The sequence below is a fragment of the Hordeum vulgare genome, chromosome 3H (assembly GCF_904849725.1).
Source record: "Hordeum vulgare subsp. vulgare chromosome 3H, MorexV3_pseudomolecules_assembly, whole genome shotgun sequence".
NCBI classification, from domain to species: Eukaryota; Viridiplantae; Streptophyta; class Magnoliopsida; order Poales; family Poaceae; genus Hordeum; species Hordeum vulgare.
The window spans coordinates 179,513,066-179,525,616 of NC_058520.1; positions in this window are offsets into that span (position 1 = coordinate 179,513,066).

Genomic DNA, 12,551 nt, shown 5'->3' on the forward strand with positions numbered 1-12,551 from the left:
GTTCAACTCCTTCTGCGTGAAGATATATTTCAGGCTCTTGTGATCAGTGTAAACATCACAACTATTTCCGATCCGGAAGTGTCTCCAGGTCTTAAGAGCGTGCACTACGGCTGCTAGTTCCAAGTCATGTGTGGCATAATTCAACTCATGGGGTCTGAGCTATCTGGATGCATAGGCTACAACTTTACCTTCTTGCATGAGCACTCCTCCGAGTCCTTGACGAGAAGCGTCACAATAAACCTGGAAATCCTTCCGAATGTTTGGCAATATCAGCACTCGGGCTGTAACCAGACGTTTCTTCAACTCTTGAAAACTGGTTTCACATTCGTCAGTCCAAACATACTTGGACTCCTTCTTCAACAACTCTGTCATGGGCTTGGCGATCTTTGAGAAATTCTCAATGAACCTCCGGTAATATCCGGCAAGTCCGAGGAAACTACGGATCTCCTTGACTGACGTGGGTGCTACCCATTCGGTGACTGCTGCGACCTTGGCAGGGTCCACTGCTATTCCTTCTCCTAAGATGACGTGTCCGAGGAATCCGACTTCCTTCAACCAAAACTCACATTTGCTAAACTTTGCATATAGCTTATGCTCTCGAAGTTTCTCCAGAACTAGACGCAGATGTTCCTTGTGTTCCTCTTCGTTCTTGGAGAATATCAGTATTTCATCGATGAACACCACGACAAACTTTTCCAAGTATTCCATAAATACCTTGTTCATCAGACTCATAAAATATGCCGGAGCATTAGTCAGTCCAAATGACATGACCGTGTATTCATACAAGCTGTACCGAGTGGTGAAGGCTGTCTTGGGTATATCCTGTTCACGAATCTTCAACTGATGATACCCGGATTGAAGATCGATCTTGGAGAATATTCGGCCTCCAACTAACTGATCAAACAGATCATTGATCATCGGCAAGGGGTACTTGTTCTTGATGGTCACCTCGTTCAATGCACGATAATCGATAACCATTCTCAAGGACTTATCCTTCTTTTCAACCAAGAGCACTGGGGCTCCCCAAGGTGAAGAACTTGGGTGAATATACCCTTTGTCCAACAACTCCTTAATTTGCTTCTTGATTTCTACCAAGTCATTTGCGGGCATCCGATAGGGTCTCTTGGATATCGGGGCTGTTCCGGGTAATAGCTCAATCAAGAACTCAATCTCTCTATCAGGTGGCATGCTCGGCAATTCCTTCGGAAATACATCTGGGTACTCCTGTACAATCGGTACTTCCTCTTGGACTACTCCCGTGAGAGAGTTTACTCGTTTACTCCGTGTCGGGCATTGAGACACGTACTTAATCCGCTTTTTCTCGGGGGTGGTGAGCAAAATAGACTTAAGGGCACAATCAATATTCCCTTCATACTTGGCCAACCACTCCATGCCTAGGATTACATCCAACCCTGGGACTCTAATACGATGAGGTCGGTGGGAAAATTATGGTTCCCGATGTTGAGACTCAAAGCATGGCATCCTATCCCGGCTGTCATCATGCCTCCTGGGGAACTGACCTTAATAGGCTGGCTGAGGGTGCTAGTTGCCAAACTATATTTTTCCACAACTACCATTGATATGAATAAATGCGTTGCACTAGAATCAAAAAGTACCAATACTGGACGTGAATTTAGCAAAAACTTACCAACCAGAGTATCGGGGTGATCATAGACCTCTTCAACATCAATGTGATTCACTTCAGCTCAAGGAAAAGGATTGGGCTTCTTTGGTGCAGAGTTGCCGTTGCCGTTTCCATTTCCCTACTTGTTCTGGGGACATTCAGTGGCATAGTGTCCCGTCTTCTGACACTTGAAGCAGGTGATGTGATTCAGATCCTTCTGAGCTGGAGCTGAATGCTGCTGAGTGCCAGACCGCCATTCTTGAAGTTGCTGTTGTTGCGGTGGTTCCCATTTCCTCCATGGTTGTGCACTGGGTGGTTATGCTGGACGTGTCCTCCAAACTTACCGGATCCAGTCCCGGTATTTCCTGAATAGGGGGTGTAGCGAGGCTTCTGCTGAGTGCTGGAGTTGAACTTTCCATTCCCATACTTCCGCTTGCGGTTCTCGATCTGCTGGTGTTTCCCCTCCAAGATGAGGGCCTTATCAACCAGCTCCTGGTAGTTGTTAAAGGTGGCTACAGTCAGCTGAATGCTCAGCTCATCATTGAGTCCCTCCAAGAACTTTTCCTGCTTGGCCACATCATCGGCCACATCTCCAGGTGCGTAACGGGCGAGCATGCTGAATTCATCGACATACTGAGCCACAGAGCGATTTCCCTGGCGTAAGTTGCGAAACTCACGCTTCTTCAGACTCATTGCCCCAGCTGAGACATGTGCGGTGCGGAAGGCTTGCTTGAACTGCTCCCAAGTGACTCCAGCAATGGGGTACGTGGTGGTGTAGTTCTCCCACCATGCAGCTGCAGGGCCTTCAAGTTGATGCGCGGCAAAGCGCACCTTCTCAGCTTCAGTACAACCAGCAGTGATAAGTTCACGCTCCATCTTGCGGAGCCAATCATCTGCCACAATGGGCTCAATGCTGCTGGAGAAAGTCGGAGGGTTCAACCTCAGGAAACGGGTGAGATTGTCGGCCTGGGGTGGATGATGGTTGTCGTTATTGTTTTGGTTCTGGATGATCAGCTGCATCAGGGTGTTCTGTTGCTGAATCAACTGGGTGAGTTCCGGCAGAAAGTTGGAGGTAGGGGCACGTCTCGGAGGCATCTGATGTTTGTAGAGGGGTGAGATTAGCATAGAACAATGGTCTAAGAGTAATTACACTACCCATATGAAATGCAACAAACAAGTATCACACCACACATTTTATTCAATACCATCACAAAGGTTCACACGGGGATACAAAATTCGATAATCTAAACATCGGCCTAAGCGTTTAACGATAAAATAAATTTGGTGGTCTAGTCTAAGTGTCATCCTCAGAAAAGCATGGTGATGGGTCCTTCGGTGGAGCTTTCTTCATAGTCCTTGTCATTGCTGATCAAGGGGGCTACGTCACCTTCGGGATGAAGGTTCTCGCCCATGTCCAGTTCCTCCTCCAGGTATGGAACTCGAGTCTTCAGCTTCTCGATCCTCTCCAGAATGTCCTTCACCTCCAGTTCGTGCTCATAGTGGGCTTCCCGGGCTGCTTTTTCGAGTTCGAGTTCGCAGAACGACAGTTGCTTGATCTTCCTGGCGTCCTTGATCACACGATGCTCCAGAGTCCCGCTGTGCTTCTCCAAGGTCTAGACAGAAGACAGGAGAGCGTCCTTGGTCTTGCTTGAGATGATTTCTCCGTCTTCGCTTCTCCGGGATACCGTGAATAGGTCTGGTGAAATAGGGCAGCCTTTGTATACTTCCTTGATACGTCCGAGTGCACAATGGACCGCCATGTCCCTTCCGAGAATCCAGTTGGGTGCGATGAACTTGAAATCCACCGGCTCAGTGCGTGGCTCGAATGTCCTTCCGGGAACGTGCACCTCGATCCTGTAGCGTGAATCCTCCGGGTAAGACGAAGTCGGCTTCCCTGTGATAGTCGGCAGAGCAATCCTCAAGTCCTTCGTGATCTATACCAGCTCCTTGCCGAAAGGCATAGTGGCGTCGGGCTGGCAAAACTCCGTGAACTTAATAGGGATGAAGGTGGCCATCTAAAACATTGGAAAATCGGAGAGAAGTCAGAATGATCAGAAGAGGAAATAGAGGATTTATAGACATAAGAAAAATAGTTTTCTTCCTAAGGCTTTTCCATTCCTAGAGGTTACGTCCTACAGTCAGCGTGTGCTCTGATACCATTTCAGTACCGACCTGACTCAAGACGAGTCAAGCCTCTGGTGTTTCCGTACCATCCCAAGATCATGCTGGTACACACTCAGTACATTAATGTATATATTCAAGAGTTCAATCACACAGCTTTATTAATCAAAATCTCATAATGAGTACTTTATTACAATAAAGGATTACAATAAAGTGGCTGAAGGCCATCTCATGAGATATCTAACGAAGACTAGCGGAAGCATCAGGTAGACGAGTCCATCCGACTCCAGGGCATGTCGCTGAGCGTAGATCGTAGCCTCACTCCTGGTCGGAAAAGTACTCTGCAACATGATACGTTGCAGCCGTGTAGGTTAGCATATGGAATATGCCGACAAGTCATCAAAGAGAGGGGTAAAATAATAATCAACTATCTCTACATGCATATTTGGTCGGTGGGGCTATGAGTTTTACATAAAGCTAATTTTATCCTACAACAAGAGGGGCTGAAAGCAAAATGTTACTACATTGTTTGTTGATAACGAGATGGTTCCGCCAACCAATTCTCGTACCCGAGTTATTGTTAACACCCACATCATTATTAAGTTGTGCCGAGAGTTCAGGGGAATTTCAATGCCTTCGGCTCAAGTTGTCCATGACAGTGGACACGGCTAATCGATTAGGTTGGGCACTCTGCAGAGTTTTGCACACGTTCCCCACAAGATTTGATCGCCTCCGTGTATGTCCTCGCACTTCAGGGTGTTTGAAGACCGGATGATCAAAACATGGTCTTTCAACGGTTCCCTCTGAATCCCTGTCGGTGCCCATCCATTCCTACCGTTCTTCTACATCTGCTAGCACCGCCTGTCCAGAGTCGCCACGTTGTCCAACCAAGCCAGAGCCCATAATGACTTGTGGCTGTGCAGGTAAGCCTTGGGTCTTGAAGTCTCCGTCCGTCCCTTCGAGCCTGGGTGAAGCTTTCCGCAGGATGTCATGGCCGTCTCCAGCATCCCGGGTCATCCACTAGTTTCTCCAGGGAGCCGATCAACCGTCCTTCACCCAGAGTTGCATTGCGTCCGAGGTCTTGAAATTCTTGTCTTAACCGGTCTTGATTATTTAATCAACCTCGCATCACTCGTGTTATGCACTCAACCGAAATCCCGTCTACTCAAGCATAGCAAATATGAAATTGTCGTCCCGGGGCCAAGTATCGGGGTTTTTGGGTGCCTACCACCTGATACTACAACCTATACTAAAATTTCCAAGTACCTAAGCAGCATGCAATGGGGCAAAGAAAGGTGAAACTACCATGCATCTAAAAACATAGGAGATAGTATGATCAAAATGACTTGCCTTGATGATAGTTGTCTTGACCGAGCGCTTCTAAGTAACAAGCTTCGCACTCAGGGTGATCTACCGATACAAAAAAATACACACCATAAGCACTACAATCAAACAACAAGTAAAAATAACATGACAAGTAAAACGTTGCTATGGCCTAAGTGAAGGAATTCAATACACGTCACTAAGGCAGAAACTTGTTTCTGTTAAAAACCCAAGTAAAATTATTAAAAAAATTTGAAACTTCTACCACAGTAAGATATAATCACTAGCAAGCAGTAGCAAAAAGAATCAACTCAAAATCATATTTTTAAACTCATGTAATAAGCAAAACAAGGTTTAAACTAAATCTGATCTAATTCAAATTTGAAAATTTCAAACATAGACAAATTATATGTTTTTAAAAATTACAGAAAATTTGGGATCTACTGGAAAAAGAATCAACCTCATTGGACTTCGGGATCAAAAGCTATGCTCAAAACAAAATTGAAACTTTTCTCTTTTTGGAACTAAACAGAAAAAGAAAATCAAATACTAACAGACACGTGGCGCTCACTGATTTGCTGCTGGGGTGTGTGGTGCGAGACAAATTAGCAAACGGCCGAAACTTAAGAAAATCTATGGCTAAAACTAAGTGGGGCAGAAAACCGTTCGGGTTTTTTAACTAAAACCGAAGAGGTACCTACTTCTAATCTAGCGCGTGCGTTTTTGATCTAACGGTGGAGGAGGGGTGGGAAAACTCACCGTGGGGAGATGAACTCCGGCGAGAGCTTGACGACGGCGGCGGCTCGGGCGTGGACGGGGAGGTGCTCCAGAGGGTCTCCGGCGGCGGCGAAGGTTCCAGTCGCTGCGGGCGAGGACGGCGAGCGCGTTGGTGGCTTCGGGAAGAGGTCGGGGTGGCCGGAGGCGGTGCAGTGGAGCGGCCGGAGTAGGCCGAGCTCGGGTGCTCCGACGAGGGGATCAAGGGGCAGCTTGGGGGCGGCGGGACGGCGTGGCGAGGTGGCGAACGGGGTGCGGCGAGGGTGGGGGGTATTTATAGGCGGAGAGGGGACCTCGGGAGGAAAGGAGCAGGGAGATCCCGGGTGGGGATCGGGGCTGCCATGGAAGGAAGGGGCTCCCGCTCGGGTTAGGAAAGAGAGGGAGGGGATGGAGGAAGGGGGTGGCCGGCAGGGGGCTCGGTCGGCCAGGGGGGGCCACCTGGCAGGGAGAGGGAGAGAGGCGGGGTGGGGCGGCCACCCGATCCGGAAGGATCTTGGTCCCGGGCCTTAGGGGATCTGGCCCAATCCCTTAAATGCCGCCCGCGGCGGTTTCCTTTTAAAAAAACGTTTCCTATTTTTAGTCTTTTTCGAAACAGAAACTAAATAAATAAAAAGGCAACGAACAAAAATAATTAATATAGGGTATTATATACCAAAAATTTCAGAAAAATATACTCTACGCGATTAACATTTTTCCAAGGCAAAAATAAAAACTTTTTAAAAAATGTTTTTTTTCAGAAAATCCCCTAAATGCTTTATTTTCTTTTTGCAAATATTTTCGCGATAAAACCTTGGCTTTCTTGACTCCAATTGTTTCAGAGATGCCTCACATTTTTGGAGGGTCATTTTCCTCCGCTCTCTCTTGCGTGCAAGAGATCATTTCCCGGCATTTCTCGTGTGAAGAAAAATAGAAATGCAAAAGCAAAAGTCGAAAGAAATCAAATGCAACTTTATTTCAATCAATATGCATAGATGCTTAGCTACAATGTAAAACATTCCCAATTAGGAAAATTGGGATGTTACAAGATGAATGATAGGAAAGCGGACTCGTCCTCTATCAAACAAGGAGGGATAGAAGAATAAATTTGGGTGAGTCTGTATCAGAATCTTGTTATAGCGCAAGTAAGTGGGTGCCTCGAATGCAACAAACTGGACCGTCTAGTCAGGTGTAGAAGCCGTTTAGCCTTTGGAGGAGCAGGTATAGGTTCCCGCCAATGTGTTTTTGTGCATAACAAACTCGGTGTGATACTAGTACATATCATGCGCAAGTTGCAATTTTTACACCTAGAACACAGGGCATCACCGTTGGGGTAGAGTCGGCACCACACATTGTGAAGCAGAAGCGGAAAAGTAACATGTGCCAGCTCCGGCTAGTACGGGTATGGAACAGGTGCCATCCACAGTCAACATGTTAGTTGGCCAGCCATGAAACAAATGATATGCATGCAATGCACAACCAAATGCGGAAGCATCACCATAAGGATTAACCACCGCTTTCTAACGTGTTGGCTATCTAGTGTGTCCTACAGTTAGTGTGGATCTGGTACCAAGTGTTGTGGCACCCCAGCTCAGAGCAACCGGTTTACCTTGCATTGCAAACACACAATAACTTGATACACAAAACATCCGCTTCATTGATCTCTTGCAGATATAATGGTTCAAATATTACATGACAAACAAGGCCAAGCGGCACACACGATGCGCCTGCACTTATGTACATTATTTAGTAGACAACTGAGGGGCCTCGATGATAAAGAAAACTACTACATAGCAGTGAACAATGAAGTAGTGGAACTCCACTCCACTGGGACACTACTAGGACATGGCCTAGATTGTGACATACCGATCGACATCAATGCCTTGTGCGGCTTTTCCTGCATCTGGCTTCATAAGCCAGGTGTGTACTTTGAATGTACTCACAAGCTCACAACAAACAAAGCAAACACGAGAAAAGAATAACAAGGCATTTAATCGGCTAATGCATGAGTGTGAACATGATACTATTATAAATGATGTGCATGTGGACTTGATCGAGTTCCTTAGACCAACTTACCATCTTGGAGTTACCTTGTAACCACCATCAACATCTTACCATTGTGATCCTCATACGATCATCATGTGCCATCTCAGAGTTATTAAGTGTGGAGGCTATTTATTAGTCTGACCCATAGTGTGTCCTACTAGGAACTGTGTCCATATCAAAGGATGCGGCTATCGATAGATTATACACTATGTAGAGGTTAGTACACTGTACCCACACCAGGGAACTCATGGCCTCGTGCTCCCATTCGGGTGGACCAATGACATTCCGACAAACCAATGTATTGCATGACACTCCCCTGCCACTCGAACAAATTCCCCTTTGAGCTATGCCACGGGTGCCCCCGATGTCAACTCGCGACATCCACCACATTTGTGGTTGCCACCGTCGTGGCCAAACAAACTCGTCCCAAACAAGGACATCAGTACCGTACAACTACGGGCACACAAGGTCATGCATGCCCACCGGGCCAGGGTAGCACAAGCACATAACCTTCTCTAGCTGGAGGGACTGGCGAGAGGTGTGATGCTACCTCATGAGCTTGCGTTGGTTTTCTCTTGAAGAGGAAAGGGTGATGCAGCGAAATAGATAAGTATTTCCCTCAGTTTGTTGAGAACGAACGTATCAATCCATAAGGAGGAACAAGCAAGGCTCCAATAGAAGTACCAACACATATAATCAAACACTTGCACCTAATGCTATAAAGGGGTTGTCAATGACTTCAGAGTTATTTGCAAGGATGAGATATCATAGAGATAGGTATAAAATAATGATAGATATGAAAGTAAAACAAAATTAAATAAATTGCAGCAAATTATTTTTGGTATTTTGGTTTATAGATCTGACAATATAATATGGAAATAGACCGGGGGCCATAGGTTTCACTATAGGCTTCTCTCATAATGGAAAATAATACGGTCGATGAACAAATTACTGTCGAGCAATTGATATAAAAGCGAATAATTATGAAGATATCCAAGGAAATGATTAAGCATATAGGCATCACGTCTGTGTCAAGTAGACTGAAACGATTATGCATCTACTCATGCCTGCATCTAGAGTATTAAGTTCATGAAGAACAGAGTAACGCATTAAGTAAGATGACATCATGTAGAGGGATAAACTCAAGCAATATGATGAAACTCCCATCTTTTTATCCTTGATGGCAACAATACAATACGTGCCTTGCTACCCTTACTATGTCACTAGGTGAGGACACCGCAAGATTGAACCCAAAACTAAGCACTTCTCCCATTGCAAGAATTGCCAATCTAGTTGGCCAAACCAAACAAATAATTCGAAGACACTTGCAAAAATATGAAATCATGCATTTAAGAATTCAGAAGGGACTCAAATAATATTCATGGATAATCTGAACATAAACTCACAATTCATTGGATCTCGACACACACACCACAAAAGAGTATTACATCGGATAGATCTCCATGAAGATCATGAAGAACATGGTATCGAAGATCAAAGAGAGACAAGAAGCCATCTAGCTACTAGCTATGGACCCATAGGTCTGTTGTGAACTACTCACACATCATCGGAGGGGCAATGGAGTTGATGTAGATGCCCTCCGTGATCAATTCCCTCTCCGACATATTACCGGAAAAGGCTCCCAGATTGGATCTCTCGGGAACACAGGCTCCCGGCGGCGTAAAAGTATTTTTGTTTCTTTTTTTGGCGAAACGGGAATATTTGGGAATTTATAGGCCAAGTATTAGTGTTAGGAGACCTATAGGGGGGCACAAGCCAAGGCACGCCCTGCAGGCTTGTGGCCTCCCGGCAACTTCCTTGCCCCTACTCCAACCCTGTTGCGTGTCTTATGGTCCAAGAAAAATATTTCCAGTGATTTTATTCCCTTTGGACTCCGTTCAATATTCCTTATCTGCAATACTCAAAAAGTGGAAAAACAAAACTGGCACTAGGCTTTGGATTAATAGGTTAGTCGACAAAATAATACAAAACAGCATATAAATACATATAAAACATCCAAAACAGATAATATAATAGCATTGAACAATCAACAATTCTATCCAACGTATCGAGCATCCCCAAGATTAATTCCTGCTCGTCCTCGAGTACGTAAATGATAAATACAGATTTTTTTGATGTGGTATGCTACCTAACATATTTATCCATGTAATATTCTCTATTGTGGCATGAATATTCAGATCCATAAGACACAAAACAAAAGTCTATATTGACATAAAAACAATAATACTTCAAGCATACTAATAAGGTAATTGCTTCCTTCGAAATAGCATGGTCTTAGAAAGTTGTCCCTACAAAATCATATGGTCTGGATGTTGGAAATATTGTCACATCCCTAACCCTTAAGCAAGATAGCATTGTGCTCATGTCTTCTTTGCATTTGCATCTAAGAAGTTTCAACAAAAACAACAAAGTGGCAAAGGAAAAACTCAAAACCCTAGCCACCATTTCAATTAAAGGAAATCTCAAACTAGTTCGAAATCAATGAACCCAAAATGGCCTCAAGAAATGTTCAAACTTTCTGATAAATCATGAAAGTAAATGAGCATTGGAGAAAACTATTTTCTTGACACTTTAAGCATTTTAAATAAATGCAAAAGCCACTGGTTTCAAATTTAAAAATTGAAATCAGAAACTATAATTTTCCAAAAATGTTGAAAACCTTGGAAATGAGTGGGGATATTATAACAAATATTTCAGGAGGTCTAAAATAGTCTTTACTTTTTGTTTTGGATCTGAATTAATTAGCAATACAATAATTAGCAAAACAGAAAAACAAAAAAACAGAGAAAGTGGGAAAAAGCTTACCTGTCGCCCTAGCCTGGCCCGGCCCATCTCCCCGCTCGTCCCCTCCCTCGCGCCAGTAGGCAGCAGGAGGTGGCCGCCGCCTCCTCCGGCGCGGCCTCGCACCTGCGTGCCTGCCTGGCCGCCGGTTCGCGCTGGCGACGACGGGGATAAGCTCCCCAGAGCTTCCCCTATCCATTCCCCGCCTCGGTTCTTCCCCTCCTCCCGGATCCCCTCCTTCTCCCTGCTGCCGCCATTAGAGCCGAGCTCGAGCTCGAGCTGCCCGTGCCCCTGGCCATAGGATCCCCTCCCAGAGCACGCCATTAGCTCCGCCTCGTCGCCCTGGTCGTCTCTGTAGAAGCCGAAGCCTCCTCGAGCCCTGCAACGCCCGCAACGCCGTCGTATTCCTCCTCCGGCCGCCAGACCTCTTCCGTCGATTCGTCGCCCCCAGGCCTTCCCCGAGCCGTCTAAGCTCTGCTCTGCACTCCCTGTGAGCATGCGGTCGTTTCCCCTAAGTTTTCCCCGTCGATCCCCTCCTCTAGCCCTAGCTTCACCGGAGCTCGACGAGGACCGCCGCTGCCGCTCGTCCCCGGTAGCCCTCCGATGATCAGCTCGTCCTTCCGAGGGCACCAGCAGCTCCAGGACAACGCGTAGATGCCGTAGCAGCTAAGAACCGAGCGTAGATCCCCCTGATTCAAGGACCCCGACGACGCCCGAGCCTTGGCCACCGCCAAGCTCGTCGCCGGCGTCATCTCCGGCCAGATCATCCCCGGCTAGGCGCAGAAATGAAGCTGCGGGAAACGTGTCGTTCCTCCGGTGCTCTCCGCGCAGCATTTGGCCCCCTGTGCGCCGTTTCCGAGCCCATCCGCCGTGCTGCTTGTCGCCAGAGGCTCCCCGCCGGCGAGGACGACCTCGCCGCCGGTGGAGGTCGACGTGGCAAGCTAACCCAGCCGATTAGTGACTTAATCACTCGCTGACAAGTGGGCCCAAGGCCAAGTCAAACCTCAGTTAGGGCTGGTCAGCGCGGGATTAGTCCAAGAGAGGCTGACCAGTGGGGCCCCCCTGTCAGGTTTGACCTGAACAGGTCGGCTGACCTGCTGACGTCAGCCTGATGCAATAAATGGAATTTCCAGTTTAAAACTAATTCAGGAAATTGCTAAAAATTGCAAAAATCATAGAAATTAATCTGTAACTCCAATGAAAATAAATTATATATGAAAAAGTATCAGAAAAATTCAAGGATTATGATTATGCTATTTTCAACTATGTTCGAAAAAGGTACAGGACCCTAAATTGTGAAATAAGGAATAATTCAATTCTTTAATCACTTTATAAATGGAATTTGCAAAAATATCCAAATTTCATTATAAATGCAATGATCACACACTGCCCTAGATATAAATCAGTACCATAACATGACATTTCATGCATGTTAACATTAGGCTGATGTGAGCATCAGGTCGAATCAATTAAACCGGTATCCGAGAATACCCGTTTGAATTGCTATTCGAATGTGATTCAAATCAACTCTAAACCTAAAACATCTTGATTATAAGAACTTATCACTTTGCATTCTCATGCCATGCTCATGCATCATTTTGATTGCATATGATTGTTATTGAATGTTGCCATTCATTTCGGTAGGCTCCGCACCCCCGGATTCCACCGAATATCCGTCTGACGGATATCGTTCCTCCTGTGAGCAACAAGGCAAGCAACCGTTTTGATCATCCCGATAACTCCTATGTTCTTGCTCCTGCACCTATTTATTGCATTAGGATCAAATGCTTCAACTGCTTTTGCCACGATAGTTGGACCCACTTCCTTTGCATGACTTAACCTTGTCACAGTAAATAGCCGAACCTTGCAACCTAGCATACCTGGT